Raw genomic sequence first — 15,672 nt, 5'->3', positions numbered from 1 at the left:
GTATATTTGAGGCTTATAAAACTGAACCTAATAGGATTAGACCCATAAAACTTTACCAAAAATGAATTAAATCTGATTTGGTAAGGAAAAGACCAAAATACCCCACTAAAATCCGGTTTTGACTTTCCTTATCTAGACAGCCCAACTTCGAATGCACATTTCTCCCTCATACGAACTTGAAACTGAGAAAAATCAGTGGCGTTGGAAATATCATTCAAAGATATTTCCTACGGTATCTAGTTGTACGCCTAAAGCATCCTGATCTAGGATTTATGGTCGTTTGAAGTCAACCCAAAACTCATACTTAGCTTAACTTGCAAAATTTCAGATTTTGCTAGTTCCAATTTAGTTCTTTTTGGAACTCAAGGTGCTACATCTAGTGACCTTAACACTTAAGAAAAGTTTAAATTCCTTGCAAAAATTCTCACTAACTACGAAGAACGGTTCGAGTTTTAGCTCAAAAATTTTCTGGGTTGTTACAATATCTCCCCCTTGGGATCATTCGTCCTCGAATGACGACTGGACTGGGTATAGAATGGGATTACTCTTACTAAGGTCTGAGTCTAATGGTATGCTCTTACTATATTCAAGCTTAACCCAAATCCTTAAGTTCAGATTATATACCTCTCTATAGGAAAATTCATCCCAAGACTATTGCTCTTTACCACCACATTGGGATCATATAAAAAACCACCTAATGTTTAACAACACCACATTCAAGCTTAGTAATCTAACAAATCCATTTTTTAAAAAGGACCTCTAAAAAGATATCCCCCAAGCTCTTTGTGACTCATTACTATCTTACGCTCAAACACTTCACTTGATTTCTCATCTTGTCATCTCCCCCTTAGTCTAAAGCTAACACTTGAAAGCTATGGACATATTATATCATCTCTAAATGGTCTACTTCTTCTTTTAATCTAACACTTGGGAGAAGTTTATCTCATGCCTACCAAACTCTCTATAAGCGGTACTAAGACCTCTTTCTAAGGTGTTTCCCTTAACCTCTTCTGGTTACATACCCTCTCGGTACACCTCTTAACATTCTTATTACTCTTGTGACTTAGCCACACTTCACTGCCCTTATCTAAGGTTAGGGTCTCCCACATGTACCACTCATATCTATTCCAGCTAGCATCTCAATTCCTCAAGTCTTCTAGATCAAACCTCAAGACTAACATTAGCACCCTCATGTTGCCATTCTTTTGATCATGACACTCATCTCAAATTCAAGCTTAATATTTATTACTAAACCCGAATATCAATACGATTGCTCACCTACTAGACTATACTTTATTACATAATCAGTTCTATAACCTTATGATCATCATGACCCTCTCAAACAAATGATAAGCCTAGCTTAGATCTATCACTTTATGAATACTTTTGCTCTCTTATTCAACACATGAATTTAGTCTCCTCTAATACGATGGCACATCGACATCAACTCTATTGTGGTTAAGAAATATATACTCTATCTCATCTTGACTAGAACCTTTTACTCTACCCATAAGGGAAAACTCCTCATCAATAGCTTACTGGGTGCATGACTATAGTAATATAGCTCTTCAAAACACTATATTCCTTTCTTAAATCACTAAACCTCTGCATACTTTCCTCTAACTCTGGGCTCTATCACTACTACTTCTCATGATCTCGTAGCTCATGCTACCTTTTTGGGCGAAAATACTACCCAAGCTCTAAACATACCACCTCAGAAGGATCTTAGCTGAAACAAGGCTTAAGGAAAAGAGTACAACTCGCTTTTAGCTCAGCGCACGATTCATATAATATGAGTGCATTCCTTCTGAACTCAACACTTAACTCACACATAGGCTTCTCTGAAGCCCCTCTGAAGTCTCATGAATTTCTCAAGACTCTTGCTAAGAAGAACTCATCCATAAGGATCTGACTTTTCTATTCAACCACCACTAGTATGATGGGTAGTCGAATGAACGAATCTGAGAAATGTAGGAGTAAGAATAAAATCTCTAGGACATAGCTCTATTGCACGATTAAGAGTATGAAAGAAGGGAAACTTTTCTTAAATGTCTGCAGTCCCTCGTTTATAGAAGTGGTGCCCTCACAACCATAAACAAGATCATACTGACACGGCTTCATAGACACCCTAGGACACTTGAACTCTGTGCTCTGATACCAAGCTTGTCACGACCTGAGTCTACACCTTGGACGTGACCGACACTCAAGAACCATTGTTGGTCCCCAAGCAAACCCTCATCCTGGCTAACTACAAGTGGAAGACTAACTTAAGCATGCAAAAACTTAAAACTGAATAAAATTCAATAAACTCAACTTTTCGAAACTTTAACTCAAATGAACAACTTAGAATAAAGATAATATATTCAACTTGCTATAAAATAGGCAACTTAAGTCTTTAAAACATTTAATAAAATAAATGAATAATACAGACTTCTCAACTATACTGACTATCCATGAAGTCTCTAACTGATAAAGATGGAAGTTGGGAAAAGACCCACGATATCCTGACTAAACTAAAAAGTAAATGAAATCCTCTGGAAACAAGGAGGCTCACCATAGCTAATTCGAACTCCCGGATGTATCAACGAGGCCTCTGTTAATGATCCTAAATACCTGTGTCTGCATCATAAAAAGATGCAGGCCAAATGGCTCAGTATGTTTAATGTACGAGCATGTAAGGGGAATTCTAAAACATAAATATAAGTTTGAAACTTGATAAAAAGGAAACATACTTACCTCTTCTCAAACTTACTCAACTCAAGGAATACTCAAGGATACTCAAAACTACTCAAACTTACTCAGCTCAGGGATTGGATACTCAACTCAAAGATTAGATACTCAACTGAAAGATATGATATTCGACTCTGGGTACTCAACTCAATATAAAGCAACAATACACATGCAATATATAGAAAGCTTTATAAAATAGTAAAAACAACTTAGTTCATTAAAGAAAATGCAATAACAAACTCAACTTTACTTATATAAATATAGTTTCTGTGGGAGATCTCTAATCGACAACCACCACTATGAGCCTAAGTGATGGTACATCGGTTTACCTCATGCTGCCAAGGACCATCCTATACCTTGCCGGGGGTATAGAACCTAGCTCACTAAGTGGATCCACTAGTCTATGCTAAAAGCATCTTAAGGAGTCATCTAAAAAGTATGATCCTTTACTACCCATGATGGCAACATGGTTTATGGAGACTTGAGTTAATATGAAATCGCATCCCCATATCGGTGCTCAATACTATTCCTAAAATATACTTAGCTCATATGTTTTTTAAAACAAACTTCTTCTTTGGTTTGAGAAAATTACTCAAAAACTTAGTTTAAAAACTCTCTTGGAATCGATGTTCCCTTTCTTGCTCAAAACTCTTTTGGAAATCTCTGTTTCCTCTTATCTTAAATGTGAAAACATTTAATCTGTGGAATACTTAGTTCCCATATATCATTTTAAAGAAAATGAACTTTACTTTTACTCTTTACTCAACTTCAAAGCTTAAGTCTTAAACAAAGTTTAAACATATGTAAAAAGCTTCTTAAAATATGGTTCACGCCGAATTATGGACTTGAACGACTTAATGCAAGGTTTTCAATAACCATAGATAGAACTCATATACTTGGAACTCAAGAGTTTCAATGATACTACTAATTTCAATAATGCTCAACTCAGAGGGTTCATGCGGAATTATGAGCATGAACTACTCAACTCAAGCACTCAAAGATACTTCTCATCTCAAGACTGTTTGACTTATAAGGTTCATGCAGAATTATGAGCATGAACAATTCAACTCAAGGACTTCATGAGTAACATGTAATAGTCTCATGATTAGAAATATAATCTCAAAGGGGATTAGGAACTTAATACTCAAGACTTAGAACTTGAAGATACTACTTCTCTCAATGATACTCAATTAATGAAGTCCATGCGGAATTTATGGGGATGAACGACTCGACTCGAAGGTCTACAAACTACATGGAACTCATGTATATGACTCTTCTGTTTCTCTTACTTACTTCCTCAAAACTTAACTCAAATCGATGATGGATCTCAAAGGATTCACAATTGAACTCAAAGGCTTTCTTGAACTCTAATCTTAACTCTCTCTTGAATGTGAATTATGAATTCAAGATTTATGGTTCATGATATGAAGGATATAGATGATAGTGTAGACTCATGAATACATTCTTCTCACTCTCATGCTCACTTACTTGAGTCTTGGAACAAGTTACTAGAAGTTGCAGAAGACTCCATAAAAGGACTCAAAGGGACATTCTTAGAATGTTCAAAAAAATTCTCAAAACTTAACTCTCAACTTTACCTTGAATTTGAATTATTAATTCAAGGTTATGATCATGTTAGGAATGATTTTAGGTGTTTATAAGTATCTTAGAGTAGTTAGAATCGAAAAGGAGTGAAGGTACCCTTCGAAAGAACTCCAACGGAGCAACCGATTGCAAACTGGATGGGGCAGGAAACCTTGGGGCTATGGGTTGCGCGGAGCGCCAAACCCTAAACTTCATATCATACTTTGGGGAGCTATCGCACCAGGCCCCAACCCAGAAGACCGGACGAAATTCTTTGCTAGTTTTCTCACCCTAATTCACCTAGAATTGAATGGTTTCTTAATTCTCCAATCACTTGGATTCGATTACTTAACATAAGTACACTCTAATATACTCAATACAACCCTCAAAATACTCACTTTGATCTCAAGAAATCATCAAAACCCCAACAAAACAAGATTTAGATAAACTTCAAGAACACCTATCAAGAACTCATCAAGAACTCTAATCTTTCAACTTTAAGAATGAAATTGCGCTAAAAATAACATGATTTGCATGTGGGTGAACAAACCCAACACTATGGTACCTTACATACCTCTTAGGGATCAAACCCACTGGAAAATCCAAAACAGAACGCAAGAATCTCGACGAACGCTTGATCCTCTCCTCTTTTCTCCTCTTTTCTCTTCTTTTCTCTTGTTGAACTCTCAACTAAAACCCTAGGCATATATTTTAGGATTATTAAACTGAACCTAATAGGATTACTCCCTTAAAACCTTACTAAAAACGAATTAAATTTGATTTGGTAAGGAAAAGACCAAAAATACCCCTCTAAAATTCGGTTTTGACTTTCCTTATCTAGACAACCCAACTTCGAATGCACATATCTCCCTCATACGAACTCAAAACTGAGAAAACTCGGTGGCGTTGGAAAGATAGTTCAAAGATATTTCCTACGGTATCTAGTAGTACACCTTAATCATCATGATCTAGGAGTTATGGTCGTTTGAAGTCAACCCAAAACTCATACTTAACTTAACTTGCAAAATTTCAGATTTTGCTACTTCCAATTTAGGTCTTTTTGGAACTCAAACTGCTACATCTAGTGAACTTAACACATAAGAAAATTTTAAATTCCTTACAAAAAATCTCACTCACTACGAAGAACGGTTCGAGTCTTAGCTCAAAATGTTTTTGGGGAGTTACAGTTCAGCAGCGTTGGTAACTTTGAATTAGGGTTGCAAATAGAGTTATGTTTGGTTGAAATGTATGGGCCTATTGGGCTTACTGGGCTACTGTATTTTGGGCAAAAAATGGGCCGAGATGGGCTGGATTTTGGATAGCCAAATTGGCTGAATTAATTGAAAAGAATTGCACTTTGTTGGGCTACTATTAGGCTGAATTTTGGACTCCTTTTGCTGATTTTTTTATAGTTTTTTCCTCCTTTAAATTAATTCTTTTGAGCTTGTAATTTAATAACTAGTATAATATATAAAAAGTTTAGTAAGACATTTGAAATAAAGTAGCAAATATTATTTTCCAAAAGACGATAATAAGTAATAGTAGTAATGTTGATAAAAAAATGTAATTTTAAAATAACAAGAAATAAAAAAGATGATAATCATTAAAATAATAAAAATTAAAGTAATAGCAGTATCTAATAGATAATTATGGTAACACTAGTAATAAGCAAAAATAAATTGTACAATATCAAGTATTCGACTTATTTATAATTTAGAAACTCAACGAAATAAATTAGAAGAAAGGAGGAGGAAAATTGGGTGTCAACAAAGACTATCATTAAGACTTAACTACATAAATAATACTTCCTATGTCCCTAATTACTTGTCCACTTTTAAATTGACACACTTATTAAGAAAACAATAATTGATATAGTGAATTTACTATTTTACCCCTATTAATTTTGAAGTGGATGAATTAAAAACTTAAGATTTTCAAGAAGTTCTACATTTTTCAAAGTAATGAATTGAGGATATAATAGGGAATTTTTTTTGTTCCTTCTTGATTTGTCAAAATGGACAAGTAATTAGGGACATCTGAAAAAGGAAAAGTGGACAAGTAATTAGGGATAGAGGGAGTAGTACTTTTTCAGTATTACAAATATGAAAGTTTTTTACTTTTTACATATATAGCAGTTTTAAAGAAGTGTAAAATACAATTATTATTATTAATATATAGATATATTAATTATCTTCTTCCGTTAATTCAAAAAGAGTTCTTCATATCTAAACTACCGTGAAAAAAAATAGATAATCTTAAATTATTCTCTCTTTGTATTTATAGAATTCTAAACATTCTTAAATACATTCAAGTCATTACTAATCTATATAGTATTCTCTCACAATTTTTTCATTACTGGTCGAGTTTAATTCTTCATTTGAAATACCGTTGGTAACTACTGCGTAGTTATCGAAAGTGTTCATTTGTCTGCATCTCTTCAGATTTAATCTCAATTTTTTTTTCACATAGTTCATAACTTCATCTTAGTAATTGATGTATATTGTTTCTTTTTATACACAATAATTTGAAAAATGGCGAAGGAAGATTCATCATCTGAAATGGAACTACACGATGAATTTGTTGAGATGGTTACACCTGTTGGAGAGCCAAACTTTCGTTTGTTGTCTCCAACACCCGTGTCTGATTCAAACTGTTGTAACATCCAAAGTGTTAGTGTTTTGCCTTTACCGACAGTTGATCATAGTGTTGTTGATCGATAGAAGGAGGAGATGTCAAAGGAGTACCTGAGAAGGAGAAAGTTAGAGGAGATAAAAAAGGGGAAATCTATTGCACTTGATCCAGAAGATCAAGGTCGAAGTGTCAACGTCAAATGGAGAAAATTTATTGAAGTTGGACCACAAAAATCTAAATTGAAGGTATTGTCTTCATGAGACTTTTTTTATTCTGCCTATCAACTTTAAATAGTACTACTAATTTGAGAACTTACCCATAGTTAAGATGTCCTATATCTAGCTTGAGCAAAGTATTTAGTAGTTTTAAGAATTTTTTACTAAACTTTGAGGAATGTTTAGAAATATCCACCAACAAGTGTTTGTTCCTTTGTTGGAGTGAATTGCCTTTATGCACAACTTATCCTTGTACGTGCATATGTTCCATAAGAGCTTATTAATTGCAGGCATATAACTTTTAAACTATTGTTAGTGTTAGTTTTAAATTTTGCAACTTTGTATTGTGTTTCATAATTGGGAATTTTATTTTGAAGTTGGCAAACATTAAAAAACCTAAGCTTGATGCTCCTAATCTAGATTTCTTCAAATCATTTGAAGAGAATTTGACCAAGAGTCAATTGCAAATATTTAGTGACACGTGTTTTGAATTTTTTCTCAAATTGCCTCAATTGATGCTTCAAATACAATTGATACATTCCTTATTGATGATGGAGGTCATTCAATAAAAAACTTATGACATTTGGCTACTAGTGAATGGTTCATTGATACATTTTGGGTTAGGTGAATTTGCCATTATGATTGGACTAAACTGTAATGGAGTGGCACATAAAAATTGTAATTCACGGAAAAAAAAATAACTTGGTCGATCTTTGTTTTGTTGGCATTAAAAAAATTATTGTTCAAACAATAGCTGATTTGTTTTGAAGGTAAAGGCTAGACAACTGATCAGGACGCTGTTAAAATTTTGATTCTTCATTTTATTAACACGTTTTGTTGTGTGACTTCCGTGAAAATAAAGTACCCAATTGATATTTTGAAGTGCTCGAGTCTAGTGAGTATAAAACTTATTCGTGGGAAAATTTAGTATTTCATGAGACCTTTGCATCCTTGAAAAAAGATTTAAGAGGAAAGATTGGAAAGAAATTTAGTAAATTGTATGGATTTCCTTTGGCATTTCAAGAGTGTCTTTATGAGTGTTGTGCGCAATCAAATGAACAATTTGCTATTATGATTGAAAAAAGGATCCCACGAAATCTAAGTTGAAAAGTGTTATCTTGCCCTAATTTACCCAAGGTTTCAAAGATGTTATTTGCCACAAAGGTGATTTTTTTTTATACTTTATGAACTGCAAATATGAATAATTATATGCTTAATTTGTATTGCTGTTAAATTACTATGCATTTGAAGGTGAGCAATATTTTCGTAACTCCGTTTGAGAAGTCTACGATGAATTTGAATGATTTATTTGATCAGGACGTTGTGGTGAACGATGAATCCAATGGAGTCAAAGTTTCAAGTCAATTAGTTGATGACGACTTTACTACACAACCTCCTGTCTCAAGCAAAATGAAAAGAAAGCATGAAGTACCTCCTATGAATAATATGAATTTGATTGATGAGATAAGATGCATATCTGATGGACAAAAGGAGTTAAGGGAAGACTTTTAAGTAGTATGTGAATTATCCGTTTTTTAGTTGTTAATATACTATATTCGTTAGAAGTGTTTTGATTATGTTATTTGTTGATTAGCTAAAACAAGAAGTTCATAATTTAAAGAAGCTCATGAAGGAATCTGATTCAAAAAATTTCAACGCAATTGAAATTCTAAGCAAGAAAGTTGATAGAAATAATGATTCTAAGGTATTCAATTAGAATCTAATTTTTTTAGATCAAATTATGTTTATGCCTATGTGTATTTTATTTCTTACTTATATATATTTAATTAATATCAGTATGAAGAATTTAGAGGCAGAGGCATGTATGTTGATTGTGACGATGAATATTATTAAAATAATATCAATTGTGACAAACATGTTACTCTTCACTTAGACAATATTCAAACCATCAATGAAGATTCCAACAATGAAGCCAAAATTCGTATGTTAAATTTATACCAAGTATAAGTAATGTTATTAATAGTAGCTTATTCTAGGTACATGAGCAATACATTAATTTGAATGTAATAGGCTCTTTATACTAATAAGATATCTTATACTAGGTATAATATATAAGTAAAAACATATCTATTTAATTTTTTTTTCATATTTATATTGTATCCTTGATATATGTTCTTAGAATAGGCAACTACTAACAATATTGTATAATTATACAAGTATTATTTGTTATACATTTTCAGTTGGCAAAGTTAAAACTAGGGAGTTAGCTCCAGAGCTCTTATCGACAAATTATATTGATGTCCCGGAGTGTCAGATTCATCCATTTACATGTCGAGTGACAAGTAAACAAATTGATAAGTCTTGTTATCCAGAAGTAAAAAATATTGTGACAGGAGATCTCACACGAAATAGATGGCCCGACCTATTACACCAGTCTCCATATATGAATAGTTATGGATCAGGTAACAATATGAGTGGAGGAGCCTCTTCCAAGAGTATTATAACAGGGGTTCACCCTTTTGGAAGTTTTACTATGGATGATGATTGTTTCAAGGAGATGGGTGAATTTAGAGAATGGATTAATGAAGGTCGCACACCACGCAACAAGTTCGTATTCCATTATATTTATAGGCGTTTGTGTTGTTAATTATAATGTATTTAAAATATACAATCTTATAATTATAGGAAGTATTCTTACATTAAAAAGGAGAATTCTTGCAATTCTCCGTTTGAGCCTAAATTTGAGTGCTTTATTGTAACATTGTTCATATTCGATAATATCGATTTTAAATTATAATTTTAGTAAAGATATATATTTTAACTTCGTCATAAAATGTTTTAAATATTGAATAATTCTTTGGTTGATATATATATATATATATATATATATATATATATATACTAGATTCACTGCACCTGTGTTGCACGTGTAGGTTAAGTCTTGAGATCCCTATACACGAGTTATTTTATTTTTTATGTATATTTTAGACTTTCAACATATCAATATGTATTTAATATTGCACTACATCATACTTAGTGAATGGCCAATCTATTTGCCTTCTTGCTTGTTGGGCATGTAGTGACGAACGTCGTACTCTTAAATTGTTATTAGGCAATTTGTTAGTAAGTAATTGTGCACGAATTGTATGTTCCCTTTTAATATTTGAAATTCAGTGTACCCTGTATTTGAATAACTTTATATACACAAAAGTAATGTCTTATGTGGTAACTGTCTGGTGTTTTTCATATTGTCTCCTCTTCCACAAAACCTAAGAATACATGCAATATAATTTTCATTAGCTACATGTGTGGTGTATGTTTTTTCCTATTTGATTTCTTACAATTTTTGTATTAATCAAATCTCACCTAATACTTTCTTGTAGACAGTATTTCTTGTGTATGTCTCGGTGCATCAATCCGGTTGTTCAGTCATGACCTGTACCTTTTTTGTTGGCATATATATTCCTCTAGTTAGTGCAACATATAGTTTGCCATGCGAGAAAGCATGTTGTGGAAATTGATATTGTTTGACCTTTAGCTTTATTTATCATCATTGCAAAAACATAGACGTATTGGAAATTGTTTTCGAATAAATTTGAAAGGGTATCCTTCATTTTCGCAGGGTGGGGGTGGGTAGGGTGGTGATAGTTGTATTGTTGGAGTAAACACCTAGTTTGTGGCATATTGACCTTTTGTTTTTTCTTTCTGCATGTATGACACTCTCGTCAAAGCCTCTACAAATCAACCATGTCCCATAGCATAAGCCATTTGAGGGGTCCAGTTTTCTCAGCAACATGATGGACACATTTTCTTTCAAAACAAACCTAACGTATAAAATTAAAAGAATCATCAATTGTTATGTATATGTAATCGTGTAATTCTTTTCTTCTCTTTTGTGCTATAAAGTATCACAATACGATAAAAGTTAGGATGGATTAGACAACATACCTATGCGGCGGTTTCCATTGGGCGTTAAGGTGTCTAGGTATAAATACATATCATATCTTTACTGAGGTCGATTCTATGTAGTCTTGCACGCTGCAACCTAGTATATATTTAGCCACTTCAAATAGTATAACTCGGGCACGTTGTTCTCCACTACACTTCAAGTCGTAAGCAGTATTTGTTTAAAAAGGGGAGTCATTTAGAAGTTAAGGCTAATTTGTTTTCTAATTAGTAAATGTAGAATCGAGTTTTTACTGAGTCTAACCTCATTTCATATTCTACATTCTCAGTGTTGCAATTGTTACAAGATACAATATGTTCTATAACTTTCATTTTTTTGCTGCACTTTTTGCAAGACGAATACAATGGCTCATCTTTATTCAGTATATCTAAAATTGTTGGTTTGAAGTTGTACAAACAATCTTGCAGATCACCAATATACCATATTTGTGATTATATTTTGGATACTAAAATGGTTATTATTTTTAGAGAGTCCAAGTATATGATAGTATGTACTTGTGAATCACCTAGCAATCCATCCATAATATATACCAATGGAACTTCTATGGCTCTTCTTATTTCCTTACTTGGTGTTACCATAAAATCTTTATTTTTGCCCTTTACCATTTCACGCCTGTATTTTCGATGAGATTAGTTAACTGTATCACCCATTTTGAGTGACATGTGCTCGGTGCAAAGGTTTTGGGAACTTAGGAATTTTAGTATGTAATTACCCAACAATGATAATAGAATAATTGTGCCCTGTTATAGAAACTTTAAAACTAGCCTGCCTACAATGCTAAAGTATAGTATGTACATTAGTTGTGACAATCGGGTTTAAATAACATTGCAGAACATATGTGTGATTAATGTAATGTACCAGGTCCGTGGATTTTTTAAACTGTGGATTGATCAAGACGCTGCTCATGGAAATAGTAAATATTTCAAATGTGCCTAGTGTGACAAGAGCTTGTTTCAAATTTGAAACAACAACTTGTAACAACCGGGTTCCGTCATTATAGAAAAGCCAACCGAGAAAAATTTTGGGTCAGAAAACTTTTTCGTAGCAACTTAGAATTTCCCAACCTAGTCCAAATTTGGATGAAATCCGAGTCATTAAGGTGTAGGGAAATCTGGTAACAATCAGGTTACTTATTTATGATTTTGTTTACATGAGTAGTTAGATAAGTCGTTAAGGAATCCGTACAACTTTACGAAATTGAATTCGGGTGAGTAGAACTCCCAGAATAGATCTTAGCGTGAACGGTATTTTTTTAGAGTCGTTTGTTAAAGGTGTGTTGTGAAATGGGGATCTTGGAATTATTAAAATACCTTACTGTTTTGTGCAGGCCGCTTTGGCGGTGATTTTGGTCGCTCAAGCAGGCCGTTGTAGCGGGGTGAGGGCCGCTGTGGCAGGCCCGACGCGACTTAAGGTCGTAAATAAACCCCAAAACGTCTCTATTCAACACTTTTTAGTTTTTAGAGCTAAAGAACGAACCCCAGGCGATTCTTGACAGCGTTCCACCATTCTTGAGGCTAAAGGCAAGATTTTAACTCTCCAAATCCATTTTTTGATCCGTAGAACGTAATCTAATGGGTAATTATCGATGGGGGAGGGTTTTGATCTAGAAACTATGGTGGAAAATCCCTAGTTTGGATACTTGGGATCATGGGTTTGATCTAGGGTTCATAGGATTGTTAGTAATTCGGGCAATTAGTGATTGTTTATTGATTCCGGTATTATATTGATTCTTTGTAGAACAAGAACAAGCCGAACGAATCATGAAAGGGAAGGATCAAGTTTCTTAGGGTTTCAAGCTTGTTTCGAGGTGGTGTGATGGTTGTGATTCTATGACTGTGTAATATATGTTTGTTCTTGCTTCATTATTATACATGTATGTATGCGAATGTTGGATTATTGGTCACATTAGTTGTAAATGAGGAAATATGAATGATGAATGCCATGAATCATGACTTAATTGTATAATCTCGAGAATATACTTGTGATTGTGATTGTGATTGTGGCTTGTTGAATAGATCGGGTGTTGTATTCTGACACACTAACTTGGATCTGTTGCCATGTTCAGACATAATTATGGGATCCGTTGCCATGTTCCGGCATAATTATGGGATCGATTGCCACGTTTCGGCATAATCTTTGGATCGGGTACCACGTTCCGATATGCTAATTGTTTGGGTTTGGGTTCCATGAGAGGACCAATCATTTGCTATACTTGTGTATACTAAGAAATGTGAAATTGTACCTTATTCGTAAATGTTGATAATATTGTGTATGTTCGGTATATTCATGTGATGATATTATTGTAATAACTTACTAATGTTGCACTTAGTGGGATAGCCGTGTGATCCTACCAGTACACTATGGTTGTGTACTGATACTGCACTTGCTCTTTCTTTGTTGAGTACATGGCATCTTGAGGCGGCTATTGACAGACCTCGTGTAGAAGATCAGTGATTCCTCCTTCTTCCTAAAATACCTAAATTAGTCATAAAACACCTTAGAAACCACCCAAAAGTTGCTCCAAGCTTGGGAAAGAGAGAGAGAGAGATTTCTAGCGTGAAGATGTCGATGGATTGCAGATTTATGGACAAGATCACCGTCACGAATCCCGGAAACAAGAATCAAAGACCATAACTCCGTTCAGCTACATGGCGCCCAGGTAGGCTAGGTTTTATGAATTAAGTAGTTATAAATATGTGTTCACTGTTTAATATATGTAAATCAATGGTAGGATTATGCGTAGGTCCTCATGCACCGAATGAAATATGGTTAAATCCTAGGAAGAAGCCTCAGATGATGAACTAGTGTTAGGTATGGTTCAATTAATGCTTACATAATATACGTGGATGAGTAGTTCATTGGTGATGGTTGTGATTCTGTGATTGTGGGTGGTAGATTTGTTCTTGCTTCCTTATATTAAGTGCATGTATGTGAACGAAGCTTGTTGATCACACCTAATGTGAATAAGTATGAACGTAGAACTATATGCTATGAATTACCTCTTGTTATATGATTGTGAAAATATATATTGTGATTGTGATTGTGGATCGGGTGTTGCGTTCCGACACACTAACTTGGATCGGTTGCCACGTTTCGACATAAATATGGGATCAGTTGCCACGTTCTGGCATAATCTTTGTATTAGGTACCACGTTCTGGTATGCTAACAGTTTGAGTTTGGGTTCCATGAGAGGACCAATGATTTGATATAACTGTGATGATTGAGAATTATGAAATTGAATGTGGTTCGTAATGATAATGATATTGTGATTCCCTAGAGTGGTTATATGTTTATGAGGACTTATATCCGACTGTTATTTTGTGTCGAGTGAACTTGTTGCGTATAGTGTTGTTAAATGAATTGGAAACGCAAGGGTTCAAGGGTCAAATAATTAATGGCAAGCAAGGGATGTCGTAGGTTACAAAGGAGATTCGTGGTCGGTAGTTGGGAAGCTTGATATAATGTACTATGAGGTAAGGGTTGGGTGATAGTAAGAGAAAGTAAGGGTACTGAGTATTTAGATAAAATCCTGAGTATGAGGAAGACTGAACGCGTCTTGCGCTTGTTTAATAACTGCGTGAATGTCTAGGTGTATCCTGGGGATGCGTGGGTTGTGGTGCTAAACTAGTAAGAACGGATTGGTGCGTATATCGTAGGTTTGACTTGGAGTAGACAATGATTATCCTAGTTATGAGGATTACTCTAAAAATTCTAAGTAAAGCTGAGAACCTTGGTGCAATTTAGAAAAGCGACAAACCCCAGAAAAATCTTGGCTGAGGTTCTGTTTCTGTTTTGGCCATTGGGGCAGGATTATTCTCGCCAGGGCGGTACCACCAGAGCAAAATGAGGTGAGGCAGAACCTCAGCCTTCCTTCTCTAATTTTTCCATGTTTCCCAATAAGGACCCCGAATGTTATCTGGGCAAACCCCTGCAACTCTATCAGTGTTCAGCAATCGAGATTAGTTTATAAAACTTAGTAATTCACCTTCTGCTACGAAGAGAGCAGAAAAACTAGCATCCATGTGCTTACAAACCATAAGAAAAGTGAAAGATAAAAAGAAAATATTGTCCAAAAGTACAATTCCCAAAAAGGGGGCGAAGAAACAACTTAAGAACCCTGCAACCGAGAGGTATCAGTGTCGGAGTCTAACTCCTTTAGGCGAACCAGGCCTGTCATGACCTACTATAGACTAGAGAACTAATAGAAATCTTCCTTATCCACTATGGGAATCTCCCGCCCTGGGGCGACACATGTAAACATGATCTTCACCACCTTCCATATCCGAACCAGCAGACGGTCAATCTTTAGACCCTTCCTCCTCTCCTAGTGCAGCTTGCGACGGAGCATCTCAAGCTTTAGGGTAGTGCTAGGGGGAACCGGGGTGGTGGGAGTGATAGGACACCCCATCCTCCTCCGTACAGCTGCCAAGTCCTACTCTACCTGTGCTGTCGAAAATGGGGGATGAGACCCAGTAAGACGAGTGTCGTTGCCTCCCTCCTCATCTGACCCTGAGGCCACCTGGCTGCTGCTAGTCCTGTCGGTCCTCCTCCTCTTACTCCTAGATGTAGAACCCTGTCTAACA

The 15,672-nt window shown here is 34.9% G+C and overlaps 1 protein-coding gene across 1 annotated transcript in view; it reads left to right on the top strand.

The window, feature by feature from the left end:
- Nucleotides 1-1,341: 1,341 nt before the first annotated feature.
- The window catches only part of LOC125861708 (fatty acid amide hydrolase-like), a 334,554-nt gene continuing 320,223 nt past the window's right edge, over nucleotides 1,342-15,672 (top strand). Inside the window, exon 1 of the mRNA XM_049541559.1 lies at nucleotides 1,342-1,348. The gene's annotated coding sequence lies outside the window, so the exon portion shown is untranslated. The remainder of the gene's footprint in view (nucleotides 1,349-15,672) is intronic.

This window comes from Solanum stenotomum, chromosome 4 (assembly GCF_019186545.1).
Source record: "Solanum stenotomum isolate F172 chromosome 4, ASM1918654v1, whole genome shotgun sequence".
NCBI lineage: Eukaryota > Viridiplantae > Streptophyta > Magnoliopsida > Solanales > Solanaceae > Solanum > Solanum stenotomum.
This window is presented reverse-complemented; position numbering and strand designations above follow the sequence as displayed.